The following is a 15,032-nucleotide window of genomic DNA, read 5'->3' on the forward strand; positions in this document are numbered from 1 at the left end:
GTGTGCAGATCCCTCCTTCAGTTCACGAGGGTACTTTAGTGGACTCTGCTTCACCTCGAGCTGTCCCTCCATTCTCACCTTGCACAGTCCGAGACGCTGAAGCTTCGACCTCCTCCCCGGTTGCAGCTTCTTCCCTAGATCCAGCGGTGCCAGATGCTCTTCTTGAGGCAGGAGAGGTCTCCGCGGCTGGGCAGACACAGGATAGAGAGCATTCCTCACTTCCTCCCTTGGATAGGGGGAAGGGGATAGCTTACACTATTGATCCTCTTCCCTCACAAGGGATCCTTCGCACTCCGGTGTCTGGCTTGCTCCACAGGAACTCGTTTTCAGCCTTGGCAGAGGGTTCAGATTTCCCAGAGGAGGAGTTTGTGCCCGCTACTTTTGGGGAGCCAGTGATTGGTTTTCCTGTTGACAGGGCTTCTTCTTCAGGTGCCAGGGTTCTTTCCCCTGTTGATTTTCCACCACTTGGTTCCATCCCTCCCTCCTCGAGCAGGAGGTCTTCCCCTGTTGAGGGGTTTGTTTCCGCCACTAGGTCGGGTAAGGTGTTCCACTCTACATCCTCCCATCGATGAGGATTATTAGTTGGAACATACAGGGCTTAGGTGGCATCCCACATCGCCGCCGTAGACAGTTGATCCGGGATCAACCTCATCCAGGTGTTACTGGGGGTTCCATTGATATATTATTTATTCAAGAGCACAAGCTGGATTCTAGAGATTGTGCCAAGTCAGGCAAGTTGCTTTCTGGCCATACTTTTTGGTCGCCTGCCTTGGGTACCAGGGGGGGCACTTCTATTTTAGTTTCGCAGTCGGTTCTCCCCTTAGTTATTGGGCACGGAGTCATTATTCCCTCTAGAGCTCAGTGGATTATTCTTTTGATTGGAGGGTGTAAGGTTGGTTTCCTTAACCTGTATGCCTCCAACATTAGAGGGGAACGTGTCCTTATGTGGAAGACTTTGCTCTCCTGGGCCCCCATTGTGGATTCATGGGTGATTGGAGGTGACTTTAACATGGTCGAGTTACCGTCAGACAAAAAAGGGGGTAGAGAAGGCGGACTTCACTCTTTGGAGAGAGCAGCTTGGGATGCCTTCCTTTTTCACTTTTGTGGCAGAGATACTTGGTGTGATGATGCCTTTCTTATTCAGCCACAGTCCCTCCTGTTCTCTTGGTCGAACAGGAGGCAACAGATGCCTATTCATGCACGCATTGACAGATTCTATGTAGATGACTGGGCACTAGACAGAGGTTCATCGGTATGCATTGCTATTGGGGTTTCCACTTCAGACCACTTTCCTGTTGTGTTGGCTATCTCAAAGCCTCACTTGAGAGGCCGGTTTGCCAGCATCAGGATTCCAGATGCCTTTTACACAGAGGAGGACCTTACAGAGGCAGCCCTGCAGATATGGGTTGCTCATGTCTAGGGTGGGCAGCCATATCCATCACATGTAGCCGCTGCCCTTTTTGGTATTAGGGACTTCTACCGCTCAGTTGCTTGTACCAGGAGACGAGATATTCTCAGACGTGAGATTGGTGTTCGCCAGCAGTTGGCAGCTTTGTAGAGGGAAGAGCAGAAACGGCCTTCAGATGCTTGGATTCAGGAGCGCCTTGCTGCAGCAAGGGCTCATCTGCAGTTATTGCTTGATCAGAGAGCAGAGTATGCCTTTCATGCACGGGAGTCCTTCTGGATTCAGATGGGTGGTAGAGTCAATAAACACTTTTTCTCTACTCTTGGCCCTAGACATAGTAGAGAGAGTGTATCCCAGCTTATTGACTCACATGGGGTTTTACAGACAGAGCTTGATGATGTCTTACGCATAGCTTCAGATTTCTATGCCACCCTTCTTACTGCTGATCCTGAGACACATGATAGAGAGGATGCTAGACATGCGATTTGGTAGAGCATCCCTGTGTTGGTGAATTGTGTTGGTGAATTCGGGTATGCATGTTCTACTCGACGCACCTTTCACCAACACAGAGTTCAGGACTGCACTTTCAGCCCTTCATAAGGGCAAGTGCCCAGGTTTAGATGGCCTCACCCTGGCTTTTTTCATTGCATTTTGGGATATGATTGGAGACTATATTACTTCAGCCCTGCAGGCCATTTGGGACTCTGGCGAGATGACTGGGTCGCTTACAGAGGATCTCATCCACCTTATCCCAAAAGGAGGTAGCAGAAATTTAGTGTCCCAATGGAGGCCTATCACACTTCTGGGGACTTGTTACAAGATTCTGGCCAAGGATATCAGCCTCCGATTGCAGCCACTTCTCCCTGATCTCATTCATGACACTCAGACGGGATTTGTGCATGGCAGAAGCATTTTTTATAACATTTTTTCTTTCTGGGAAGCTTCAGAGTGGGCCATGCAGAGTGGCCAGAACCTTGCCATTCTACTTTTGGATTTTGAAAAAGCTTATTACAGAGTAGATTGGGGTTTTTTGGAGGGCACCCTTCTACGCTTTGGCTTTACTGATGCTTGGATCAGAGGTGTTTCCTCTTTGTACAGATCAGCCCACAGCCAGCAGGTACTTATTGGTGGGGTAAGGGGTGAGAGATTTTAGATTTCGAGATCAGTCCGTCAGGGATGCCCCCTTGCTTCTTTTCTTTTTTTGTTCGTGGCCGAAGCTATGAGTATCTATATTAGATCTCAAGCTGACATCTTTGGGTTGAGACTTCCCATCAGAAGGGAAGAGGAGCTACTTGACAGTGAGTTAGCTGATGACACATCAGTTTACTTGGATGCCACTCCACAGACGCTCACTTCTTTCAAGATAGCATTGGATCTATTTTAGTTGGCGGCAGGGGCGCAGATAAATTGGCATAAATCCAATGGCTTTTGGATCAGTGATGAGGACACTCCAGTTTGGGGGCTTGACATAGGATTCACTTGGGTTCAAAGGGGTGAGCCTATCAGGTATTTGGGCTGCCAGGTCGGCTTGGATATTTCTACCACGCAGCAGTTTGCTCCCGTTTTGGAGAGCATCAGAAGGAAGCTTCTTTTTTGGAGCTCAGCCAAGCTGGATCTTGCCTCTAGAGTTGTGGTGGTCAACCAGGTCCTCTTGGCCACAGCCTGGTTTGTTTGTTCATGTTGGTGCCATTCTAGGGACTGCATCATTCAGGTCAGAAGACCGATCAGAAACTTTCTCTGGAGTGGGCTTGATGGCACAGCGGATGCCTTAGCCAGGGTGGCTTGGGAGATCCTCATCCTCCTTACACAGGAAGGGGGTCTCAATATTATTGATCCAGATTTACAGTGCAGAGCTTTACTTTGCAAGATGGTGGTGCGGGGACTTATGCCAGGGCAGGAACCGTGGAAGGACTTTCTTATCAGCAGCATACAGAGGTGCACACCTTCTTCAGGAGGAGACTGGATGAGCAGTGTTAGATGGATCTTCACCACAGCACACCTCAGGTCACCTTCGTCCCCTCTCATGGTTGCCTCACCACAGCACACCTCAGGTCACCTTCGTCCCCTCTCATGGTTGCCATTCTGAAAGCTTGGGCCAGTTTCAGAAGCACTCTTCGGAGGATTCCTCCTTCCTCTTGGGAAGAGATTGATAGGCAACCCATCATGTGGAATGACAGTATTTTAGATGATCATGGCAGACCACTGGGTGCCTCACTCTACATGCAGTGGTCCAGGTGGGAGAGGGGACCTGCATCTTCTATGGGGTCTTGGAAAGCTTTCTGCAGGCTTCCAGAGGAGACCAAATCAAGGTTGACAGGACATCTCAGAGGGAGTGTAGGGAGGATCTTGCAGATTGAGGCAGCCCTTCCAGAGGTTTGGGTAGACACAGATGATATGCCACTCACTTCCTCCACGTGGGCACGTACTTTTTTGAGAGGCCGGGTTCCGCTTTAGGTTTCGGCCTTTCGAGATGCACAGGAGGATGCTTTGGTTTTTAGTGTCCGGGATGGTGGCAGATTACTCAGGTCCACAGAGGACATCTTGCTTGAGTCTGCTTTTTAGCCTATCAGGGTTGTAGGTCTTTTGACGCAGGGATCAGATTAAGAGTGGTTCCTAGACCCAGACCCTCGGCTACTCTCCACCGGGTCTTGGAGGCTCTGGCTCTATGGGGGAGTTCCCATCAGGTATTTGCAGTGGGACCCCGGAGAGTGGGAGTGGATTGACGCAGGGCATCGAGAGAAGAGCATCCCCTTCTTTCGTTACACGATCAGTAATGCCAGGAGATATCAGCTCAGTAGTAGAGGTTGGAGACCCTCCAGAGTTCCTCATTGGGAGACTTTTGATATTACTGCGGATCTGCAGAGGTGCTTCTGGAGGAGACTCTGGAAATCCCACAGGAATAGAAAGATCACTATCTTCTTTTGGCTTTCTATCCATGGAGGGATTGCAGTGAACCTTTGGAGGTCCAGGTTCGGAGCTGACCCTACATGCCCTCGATGCCTTTCTGCTTCGGAATCTATTCAGCATTGCTTATGGGATTGCAGACAGGCGAGGATGATTTGGATGGGGGTAGCCAGGATTTTCAGTCACTTTGCACATTCCCCATTTTTTATGACATGGGGCTCGGTGGCTTGGCTTTCTCTTACAGGACCTCAGGTTTTCTATGAGAGAGTTGACTCCTCTCGGGCCATTTCGGTTCGACGTCATTGGATTGAGTCCTGTTCGTTGGATATGGTACCACACATTCCTTTTACAGCTGTACATGCCTCTGTGGATACTTCTTGGGAGATTCTAGCGAGCATAGCATCCTGGCATATCTGGAGAGCCAGATGCACAGAGGCTTTGGAGGGTACTAAGGTTCATCCCTCGCACACATTGGCTAGTATCTGGACAGACATCATACATACTTTGATGGCCGTATGGACGGGTATGCAGGGAGACTCCCGTGCAGCCTCAGCTAGGAGGGCTTCTTTCTTCAGGGAATGGAAGGATTCTCCTTTCTTCTCTGAAACTACTATAGGGTTGAGGTGGCACTTTCAGCCTCAGCCTTGGTTGTTTTCCACCTCACTCTGAGGGGGTTTTTATTTATCCTCATGATTTCATGATGTATTCCGCTTTGAGCTTGCTCTCGTGGGTTTTTTCTCTTACTTAATAGAAGTCTTTTTCTTGGGAAAAAAAAAAGAATTGATGTTCCTTATAGAATGATTTGGTCAATGAATGATGCCCTTTATAGCCAGTTCTAAAAATATTTTTTTACATGACATTCAATCAGTCATTAAAAAAATGTGGACAAAAGCATTGAAGTAACCTCATAAAATTCATGGCATTATAGCACATGACCATAAAAGGTTGCTATTTGGTCAATAATATATAAATGACCTTTGCTTATTGATAAGGGAATAAAAATATGCACAAAAATGATGGGATATTTGAAATTAACAACTGATTATTAATTTTTGGGCATCAGGAATTTGTAATGGCATAAGGTAATTGGAAAGGAGAATGGCCCTTCATTTTGTGGAAAAAAGATTTTGTCCTAAAAGTCACTAGGCCACAAGGTATAATTAATTTTTCAATAATATACCCTTGCATATAGATCAAAAAATAAAAATATGCATGTGGGTTGTGGGATATAAGAAATTAGCAAGAGACCCTTGATTTTTACGGCAAAAGAACGGGTAATGAAAAAGCAAAGTGACCCTTCATCCCCAAGGTGACCCTTCATCTATGGGGAAGACACCTCTATAAATACCACCTATTCTTCCATTGAAAACATAGTAAATAGTCGGGTGGACGAAAAGAAGTCTTGGCTTTCACTGTTGCGTGGTGGCAGAAAAGAAGTCTTGGCTATCACTGTAGCTTGGCGGCGTCATGCTAAGGTAAGAACTTACCTTCGTGGTTCGTTTGTTAATCCAAGTAATGCTTGCAAGTTGATTCGGACAGGATGCAACGGCTTTAATGGAATTGCCACTAGGCAGCCGCACCACATCCTCTGAGCCTTCCTCCCAAAGTCCCAATGCAATAACTTTGGAATCAGGGAGAGATAGTTTGCGGATGTCTACTGCAGCAGCAACAGTTCTCAAAGTGCATACTACATAGTACGTTTGTAAGTACGTTTGTAGAAGAGGAGCCACGACGGGGAGTCCAAGGCATGGCCCTTATTGCATAGGGGAATAGAGTAAAAGACGCGATTCACGATGACAGTCTCACATGAATCCTATTCCCTTACTCCCTTCAAGGCATTAATGAAATAGGTAGCCCAATAATACGATACAAAAGCTCACGAAGCTGCAGTGTTGCACATTGCATAGTACCGGCGGTGTCGTCGCACACGAGAACAATGACACAGTCTTGGCCCATGGGTACCTAGTTCACAAAGTCTACAAAGTACAATGACATAAACTATTTAAAGCACTTAGCACACACCTACATGTGGAGGTTCATAGTGGAATTAAGAACCTTAGGATCACGAGACATTTAATTGGGACATCATGACCTTCCAATAAGATGTTTTTAGGCCTTGAGCCATACTGATACAAAGGACCTTAGGACCTTTTCACACTAGTCCACTTATTCCTTTTTTATGCCTTATAGATGCTATATGCATATATTCCTTTATGTGCCTTAGGACCTTTTCACCTTGGTCCATGTATTCCTTTTTGGGCCGGTAGATGCTTTATGCATTAGGCTTCTTGCAAAAGCCTTATTAACTAATTTTTTTCAATATAAGTTGAGCAATATAAGAAAGGTTTTTTAATGGAATGAGAAGTTTCTTAAAAAGGAAAAGCCCTAACACTTTTTTGGTGAAAAGTAAAATTATAGACCTTTACTTTTTCAAATGGCTTCCTTTTCTTTATATGGCTATTAAAAAAAAAAATTTGTACATGTATAAGGATATTTTTTGTGTGAAAGGATAGAATAAATTTTCAATCCCAATATTTGTGTGTTTATGGATTATGGAATTTTCCAAATCCATTTAATTTTTTCCATGGATTAATCTTTTACTTTTCTTTGGACATCGATAACAAGTTAAGCTATACAATGACACCTATCTTCCCTGGTGGTTTAAGCTAGATTCCTAGCTGGTTGGATGGTGGCAGGTATCAGCGTGGCTGGTTGAAGTATAGTACAAAGATTCTGTTATGGAAATTTTCTTTATAATCCTAAGAAATATTCTCTTTTAGAATTCAACCATATTTTTGTATTTAGTAACACCTTCTTCATATATCATTTGATGTAGAATTGTTGTTTATATATTCTTGGATCTTCTTGAGGGGTTCTTATATAAATCTTAAACACACACACAAACGCTATGGCTTGTTGAAAGCTCAACTTTTTGTGCACTATGTTTTTTTGCAATTCCTTGCAAAATGCCTACTCCTTTATGGTGTTCTTTATATACATATGAACATTTGTAATGGTTTGTTTTACTCTCCTCCAACTTTTCCCTCAATAGATTTCAAACTCCTTTTGCCCACTGTCTTAATAGTTTTTATTTCACTATGCAGAGGGGTGTTGTCAAGTCTTCCACACATGTAGTATTTCCCTTGCAACTTTGGATGGTTACACATAGTACACTTAAGTCATTGAGGCCTTTTTTGGCTTCTTGAGATAGCTTCCCTTTCAAAAAATTTCATGGGATGTTTCACTACAATCAAAAGCCTCAACAACCCTCTTCCAGATCCCTCTCCCTCATCCCAAGCATTTTTGGATGGTTACACTTATTACATTTAAGTCATCTTGGCATTTCCTTTTGACTCAATTCATTGCTCGTTGAGAAATTTTGTCCTTCTTTTGGGATTTTCTTCTTTCTAAGAAGTCTTCCACCCCAAACAATTCCTAGATTAGCCCACTTCCTTCTCCATCCCTGTTATGGCTATCATTATAAACTATTTTTTTCCTAGTTACTTGCAAAATCAATAGCTTCCATTGCTCGAATATCACATGTATTACTCTCTCTAATTTTCCTCTCCCCTCCTCCCTTTCTCTCTTTCCTATTTTTTTCTAATTCCTCTCTATTTTTATCCTATTTTCCTTTCCTATTCCTCTCCTAATTTCCCCTAAATACCCCCCCTATCTTTCCCCTTATTTTCTCTATTTTCTCACATCTTTTCTCCTTCTTTTATAAATAAAAGTTATACCCCTCCCTTTCCCTAAACTAAACCATCCATCTTCCTTCCGAAGCCCTCCAACTTCTCCCCGACTGGTTGCCTTCCCCGATTGAACCCCCTTGCCTCCCTAACCGACTTTCCCCTCTGCTTATTCTCCTACCTTGAACCCCTTATTTGGCTTCTTGAGAGAGCTTCCCTTTCAAAAAATTTTATGGGATGTTTCGCTGCAATCAAAAGCCTCAACAACCCTCTTCCAGATCCCTCTCCCTCATCCCAAGCATTTTTGGATGGTTACACTTATTACATTTAAGTCATCATGGCATTTCCTTTTGACTCAATTCATTGCTCGCTGAGAAATTTTGTCTTTCTTTTGGTTTTTTCTTCTTTCTAAGAAGGCTTCCACCCAAAACAATTCCTAGATTAGCCCACTTTCTTCTCCATCCCTGTTATGGCTATCATTATAAACTATTTTTTTCCTAGTTACTTGCAAAATCAATAGCTCCCATTGCTCGAATATCACATGTATTACTCTCTCTAATTTTCCTCTCCCCTCCTCCCTTTCTCTCTTTCCTATTTTTTTCTAATTCCTCTCTATTTTTATCCTATTTTCCTTTCCTATTCCTCTCCTAATTTCCCCTAAATACCCCCCCTATCTTCCCCCCTATTTTCTATATTCTCTTAGATCTTTTCTCCTTCTTTTATAAATGAAAGTTATACCCTTCCCTTTCCCTAAACTAAACCATCCATCTTCCTTATGAAGCCCTCCAACTTCTCCCTGACTGGTTGCCTTCCCCGATTGTGCCCCCTTTCCACACACCCTACTGCTTATTCGCCTCCTTTATTGCATGTCGTTGCAACGTTGGTGCCCACGTGCTTTGCCTAGGGTGCCAACTTAATATGTAATATGTTACTATGCAAAATATGAAAATTTCATGTCCCTACTCCCACAAAATATAAGGTATATACGTTGAAAAATATGCAACATTTTAAGATTTGTACATATTTTTCATAATATGTGAGGCCCAAGGGGGGGTCTTTTGGATGGGGGGGGGGTAAAACAAAAAATACACCAAAATATGAAAACCTATCTCCTTCAAGTTAATGTAACTTTTTCATGTGTTACCCAAATTTCAAGGTGTAAAAAAAAATTTGAAGCTCTTTTAGTGTAGAACACAACCATGTTAATTTGAATAATTTCTACTCATGGCATATTGTTAAATTCATCTCATACTCAAAATTTTGATAGGTTTTCTTACTATAGGGAATTGGCACCCCAGGGTGCTTTGCTGTCACCTCCTTATTACGCTTTCTTCTATACATGATGGTGCAAACTGCCTTGACCTCTATACTACGCTTTTGGCTCCCTCCTTTGCACTGGGTGCCACCGTCAACTCATTAGCTCTTGTGCCCCCTACTCGTGCGGATGGACCTCCTTCTCGTATCCCGAGTCTTGGTGCCTTGACTGTGGTGCCCCCTGCTCTTCCCTACTCACCGGCTTCTACAATTTCTATGGACTCTCCAGTCCTCTTATTTCCTCTCTGTGTTTATTACCTCTCTATTTCATTCATTTTCTATGCACCTCAGACCCCCCCCCCCTCCCCCCTGGCCCCCCTTTTTGTTTTAAGCTCTTATATTTATTCTATTTCCTTGTTTCTTTGCTTTACTTCTTCCCTCCCTAATTCGAGCTTCTTTATTATTTTTTATTTCTTCTAAATTTTAAAAATTTCTCATTTAAACCTTACGACCCCCTATCTTTTTCACTTATTCCTTTAATTAGTTTTTTTTCTTCAGAGCTAAAACTTGTAAACTCTTAATTCCTAAAAAATTTTCCCCTTTCTAAAGCTAAAATTCATTCATATTTCTATCAACCCCCCCCTCTTTCTCTATATATAGTTTCTTAATCTCCTCCCCTTCATTTCTCCCTCATGATCCTAACCTATCTATCTCCCCTTAAAACCCTTCTGCCCCCCCTTTAATTCTTTATGTTTTGAACTACCTCTTTCCATTTCCCCCCCTCCTCCCCCTTAATTTTCTTTTATTTTCCCCCTCTTACTCTTTGTCCTTCTCACTTATCACACTAATCTATTTACCCCCCCCCCCCTCCACCATTCCTTTATCTTCCCACTATATACAATTATTTTCAAAGCTCACCTTCCAATTTCCCCCTTCTCTTTCTTTATTTATTCTCTTTCTTCCCCTTGCCCCTCATACGTATTTTCCTTCCCCCTTCTCAAAATTTAACTTTCTTTTTTTCCTTGCTAGTTTTTTTCCCTCCCCCGTCTCTCTCTATATATTTCCCCCTCCTCCCTTCCCCCCGTTCTATTTATATGATTTTTAAAAATAATCTCCCTTTATTGTCTCCCCCTGTTACTTCCCTTTATAAACTCCCCTTAAAAATTTATAACCCTACACGCTCTCCTTACTTTTTTTAGTACACTTTCCTTTCCCCTCTATATTAACCTCAAGTTGATTCACCCCACCAAATTTACCTCAAGGTGGTTTACCCCACTCCACAAGATATAAACCCATCTTTTTTACACCTTTAAATGCCACATCGAGCTGTTCAAGTCTATGGTTAAGAGCCTATTTTATGACCCTAATAAAAAGGGAGGGGTGGTCATGACACCTATCTTCCCAATTAAAGTTAAGCAAGTTCTTACCATGTTTTCTTGTTGGATGGTGGTAGAGATGCAGACTCCCCTCTTCAATAAAAGTGAAGCTCGCTATGGCTTGTCGAAAGCTCAACTTTTTGTGCACTTATGCATTTTTTGCAATTCCTTGCAAAATGCCTACTCCTTTATGGTGTTCTTTATATATATATGAACATTTGTAATGGTTCATTTTACTCACCTAAAACTTTTCCCTTAATACATTTCAAACTCCTATTGCCCACTATCATTTCACTATGCAAAGGGGTGTTGTCAAGTCTTACACACACACACACACACACACACACACACACACACGCATGTGCGAGCAGAGAGAGAGAGTGAGAGAGAGAGAGAGAGAGCGAGAGAGAGAGAGAGAGAGAGAGAGAGAGAGCCAATAATACCTTGCTAATTTCTTAACGACATCCTTGGAAGGCCATTTGGCACCTCGAAGGAAGGTATGCCACAAATGTAGAGCTCAGATTACACTCAACCCTTCCCAATCTATCTTTTATGTTTTTTTGAGGTCCTTTTAGGCCACACCATACCACGGGAAGAAATCATGATAGATTAAAGATAGATTGAAGTTGTTTAGAAGATGACAGAGGAAAACAATCGGAACCAAGGTAGGTCATTCATGGTCTTTTAAGTTTTTATTGAATATTTATGAAAGACTTTCCACAAGTGCCAAGATCCTTGCATTAGCTTCCTTGAAAAGAAATTTTAATGGGCAATAAAAACACACAAAAATGCTTAAATGGTTAGTTATAAAGGCCAATCTTAAGTTTACCCAGTTTAGATGTGATATTGATATCTCATAGCATGTGGATGCTTCAAGAGTTGACATTGGTTCAATTTCGGCTCAATTGGACAGAAGCCTCAATTTTCCTATTTTCTATGTGAGAAGGATGTCACTCAGCTAAAAATGAATTATAACACCACTAAAATCCCAAGGGATTCACTCCTAAGAAGGGGAGGACATCATCTATGTGCATAAACTCCCTCGATAATCCTTGTGAGCATAATGAAACGTTCCTATAATACTTATATGGATACCTCTAAGAATACACTTTGACCGCCTTTCCTTATATCTCCATTCTTTCTCAAGCTCTTACACACCCCCTTTCCTTAAATATGTGCAAGGTTTATCAAGGTCTTTGGACTATGTCAATTAAATTGCATAAGGTTATTAATTTTATTTTGTAAGTCATTATTAATTTTAATAGCCCTATGTCGAGCACACTTGCTAGTTTACATACCTCCTAGTGAGACCCCCTATGCCATGATGACACAAAATCCCTTTCCCCCAAAAACCCACTTATCTCACTAATATATAAGTTTAGCACAAAAATTCGCAGTACCCTTGAGTAATATCCATGATTCATTGTTAGATGTAGAGCTATTTTTAGTAAGAATAGATGATGAAGAAAACCAAGTAATTACTCAATACATCTCTATGACAACCTTTGCCAAGGAAATGATTAACAACACATGTAGAAAGCTTCCCTTAGCTCCTGGAGGTATACCTTAATCGGAGGACAACTACACGAACATGAGAAAGAGTAAATCTAAAAGGATGCTCATCAAGGTGTTTTAGGAGGTTAGTTTTCTTCAAAAAAAACATATAGGAAAACCCTTCAGCTTATGGTGATGCATTTATGGTGATGCACAATGTTATGTGACTATGAAAAGTATTGCAAATAGTGTGATGGTTATAAGAGAACATGTTGACCCTTATGACAAGATCAAATACCTTTACATTGGGCACTTCCTTAGGAATCCTTTTAGAAATGGGAGTTGGGATTCATGGTTTTATCTAAAAGAGTTACATGCCCAACACAAAATGAGTACATAGTAGCTATAAGATATTAAAATAAGAGAGGCCTATAAAGAAATGTCACATCAATAGTAGAGATGTTTCACATCAATGGTTCTCAAGGGTAGGGGAAATAGCACATTGAGGTCTAGAGCATGGAGTGCTATTTCCCCTGACCCCACTATTTCCCCATACTTCCTTTCTATTGTCTATGGCATATTTTGCACAACATAAGGTAATACCTATTTCCCCTCCATGACATATGACCCTAAGTATTACAAACTTGATGTAGAACTTCTCAAACGTGGTCAGGTTGACGCAGATGTTCATGACTCATGAAAAGTGACACTATCATATTTAATAGTTTGGTTGAGCCCTACATGGTTGTCTTATTTAATTTGTTATGCAATTGACTGTTTTTTGAGTTTGCGGAGATGTTTGGCCATAGCAAGCTCACAAGAAGGGAATGAAACCCAACTAAAACTTGGTAGGGTTATTGAACCATGTGACCCTCTCAAGTATATAAGGCAATGGTAGATGCAAAAAACCAAAGGTCGAGCACGAAGATCCACATGGACAAGAACTGAAGGGAGATGTTCAAATCAGATCGCCCAAGGTGAACGAGCATGTGTATGTACAAAGCTGAATACCGGAGACTATTCCAAGTTATGTTCTTCTTGTCATGGTTAAGGGAGCGGGTTATAGGCGCCAGGGGTTGTACAAGAGGAATCTCTTTAAGTTGTCAATAGTTTGGCCATCTAGCTGGCCCTATCGAGCCACTGGGGTTAATCGTGTTGGGCCTATGCTTGGCCATGTGGCCAGGCCTAGTGTGCCCTAGGTAGGCTTCCAATTGGCTCGCCCTTTTATTGTCTATCTCATGTGGATTTTCCCTCTGCCCATGAACCCTGACCAATGACGAGGCTTTTAGTTTGTGCTATAGGGATAATAGAAATTTTCTTTGATATTAAGAACCTAAGGCTAGAAAACTCAAGTAGATCAATTTTAAGTTAAAGGGCATCTAATCAGTCAAATAATGTTGCAAGGTCCTAGTGTTAGCAGAGCCCACCAATTAAGTACAAGAGGAGATCTGCCACCCTTTGTGCCTTGCAGTTGTCTATTGCTCAGCATAAGCCAGTGCCTCCAAAAGGAATTTTTCAACCCACCTGGTTGCACCTGGCAGCCCACGCCTGCAAGTCCATTTGCCATGCCAACGTGCACTTGGTACTTGCATGCTGCTGTTGTTCAGTAGAAAGCATTTTCATGCAGTTGCCTATAAGCTCACCTTAAACAAGTGCAACAGTTTACTGGCATGCTAGTATTGACTGGAGAATTCCATCACCAAACTTGACTCCTTTAATCTTTAAAACAATTCTATAAAAGGGTTGTCTGTCTGCCCCAAAGAGGATACATCGCATAGAAAATGTGTATTCCTAAGTGTCCCTTGGAAGGTAATACTGTTGGAAAGGTCACCTCCCCATCTGTAAGCCCCCATATGAGGAGAGCATGGGGGGGGTGAACTGGATAGAGAGATACCTGGAGCTACAGAAAGGATAGAGAGATAGCTGGAGCTACAGAAGCTACCTCAGATAGCGATCATGTGCAGGAAGGGTGGCAAGGGCAAAGGCCCTTGGATCTGGCCTGGCAGGAGGCGCAGCAGGGTGGGAAGTCTCTGGGCAGCAGGCGCCTATGTGGCGGGACACATGGCACAGGCTGTGGGCAGGTTCAGGACCTGCAGCAGGCTTGGAAAGTGGCACAGCAAGGAGGGGGAGCCAGGAAACCTGGTCGGCTAGATGTAGGGCTGTAGGGCTGCTTCCAGCCAGCCTACCATGCCTGGAAGAAGGCAGGACAGGAGGGGCTGGACCCTGCAATAAATGGAGGGCTTTATGCCCTGGAACAAAGGCCTGGAAAGAGCAAGTAACAGCCCTTATATAGGGCCCTGGTTGGGCTGGTTGGGGCAGCCAACCAGGTCGGTTTTCAGCCAGACTGAGCTGGCCAAAATAGGGCTGACCAGTTGGTTATTTAGGGGCCCCTAGAGGCCTATCAAAGAGGCCACTTGGGGGGCATTCATACATCCAGCAGTCAGAAAGAGTGAGCAGACAGGAGTAGACAGCAAGCCTCTCCCTTGGGCCTCAACACTGGAGGTAAAGGTGAGCCAGAGGTGTGCTGCAGACTGAGTTCACAGGGCTGAACCTTAGGCTTTCTATCAGGGCAGCAAGAAGCTGAGATGTGGACGGAGAGTCTACATATGCTCGAGGTGGAGCACGCAGACTCAAGTCTAGAGATATCCGACAGATAGTAGAAGTACGTGGTGGTAAGATCAAAGGACCACGCTCTGGTGGTACTTTGGATCTCTCTCTCTTTTGTATTGTGTCCATAGCTTTGGATGGAAATATATATTCTTTTGGTAGCTTCTATATCTGGCTGAATCATTGTCTATTGATGAGTCTGCACATCTATTTGATGCACATAAGTTTAAGAAGTTTGTGATTCCACTCCCCACACACATTGTGTGAGCTCATGGGCTATTCTATCAGTCTTCCGCTGTGCGTACC

Source organism: Dipteris shenzhenensis, chromosome 5 (assembly GCF_047967505.1).
Source record: "Dipteris shenzhenensis isolate YYH24624 ecotype China chromosome 5, Dip_SZ_1.0, whole genome shotgun sequence".
Lineage (NCBI taxonomy): Eukaryota > Viridiplantae > Streptophyta > Polypodiopsida > Gleicheniales > Dipteridaceae > Dipteris > Dipteris shenzhenensis.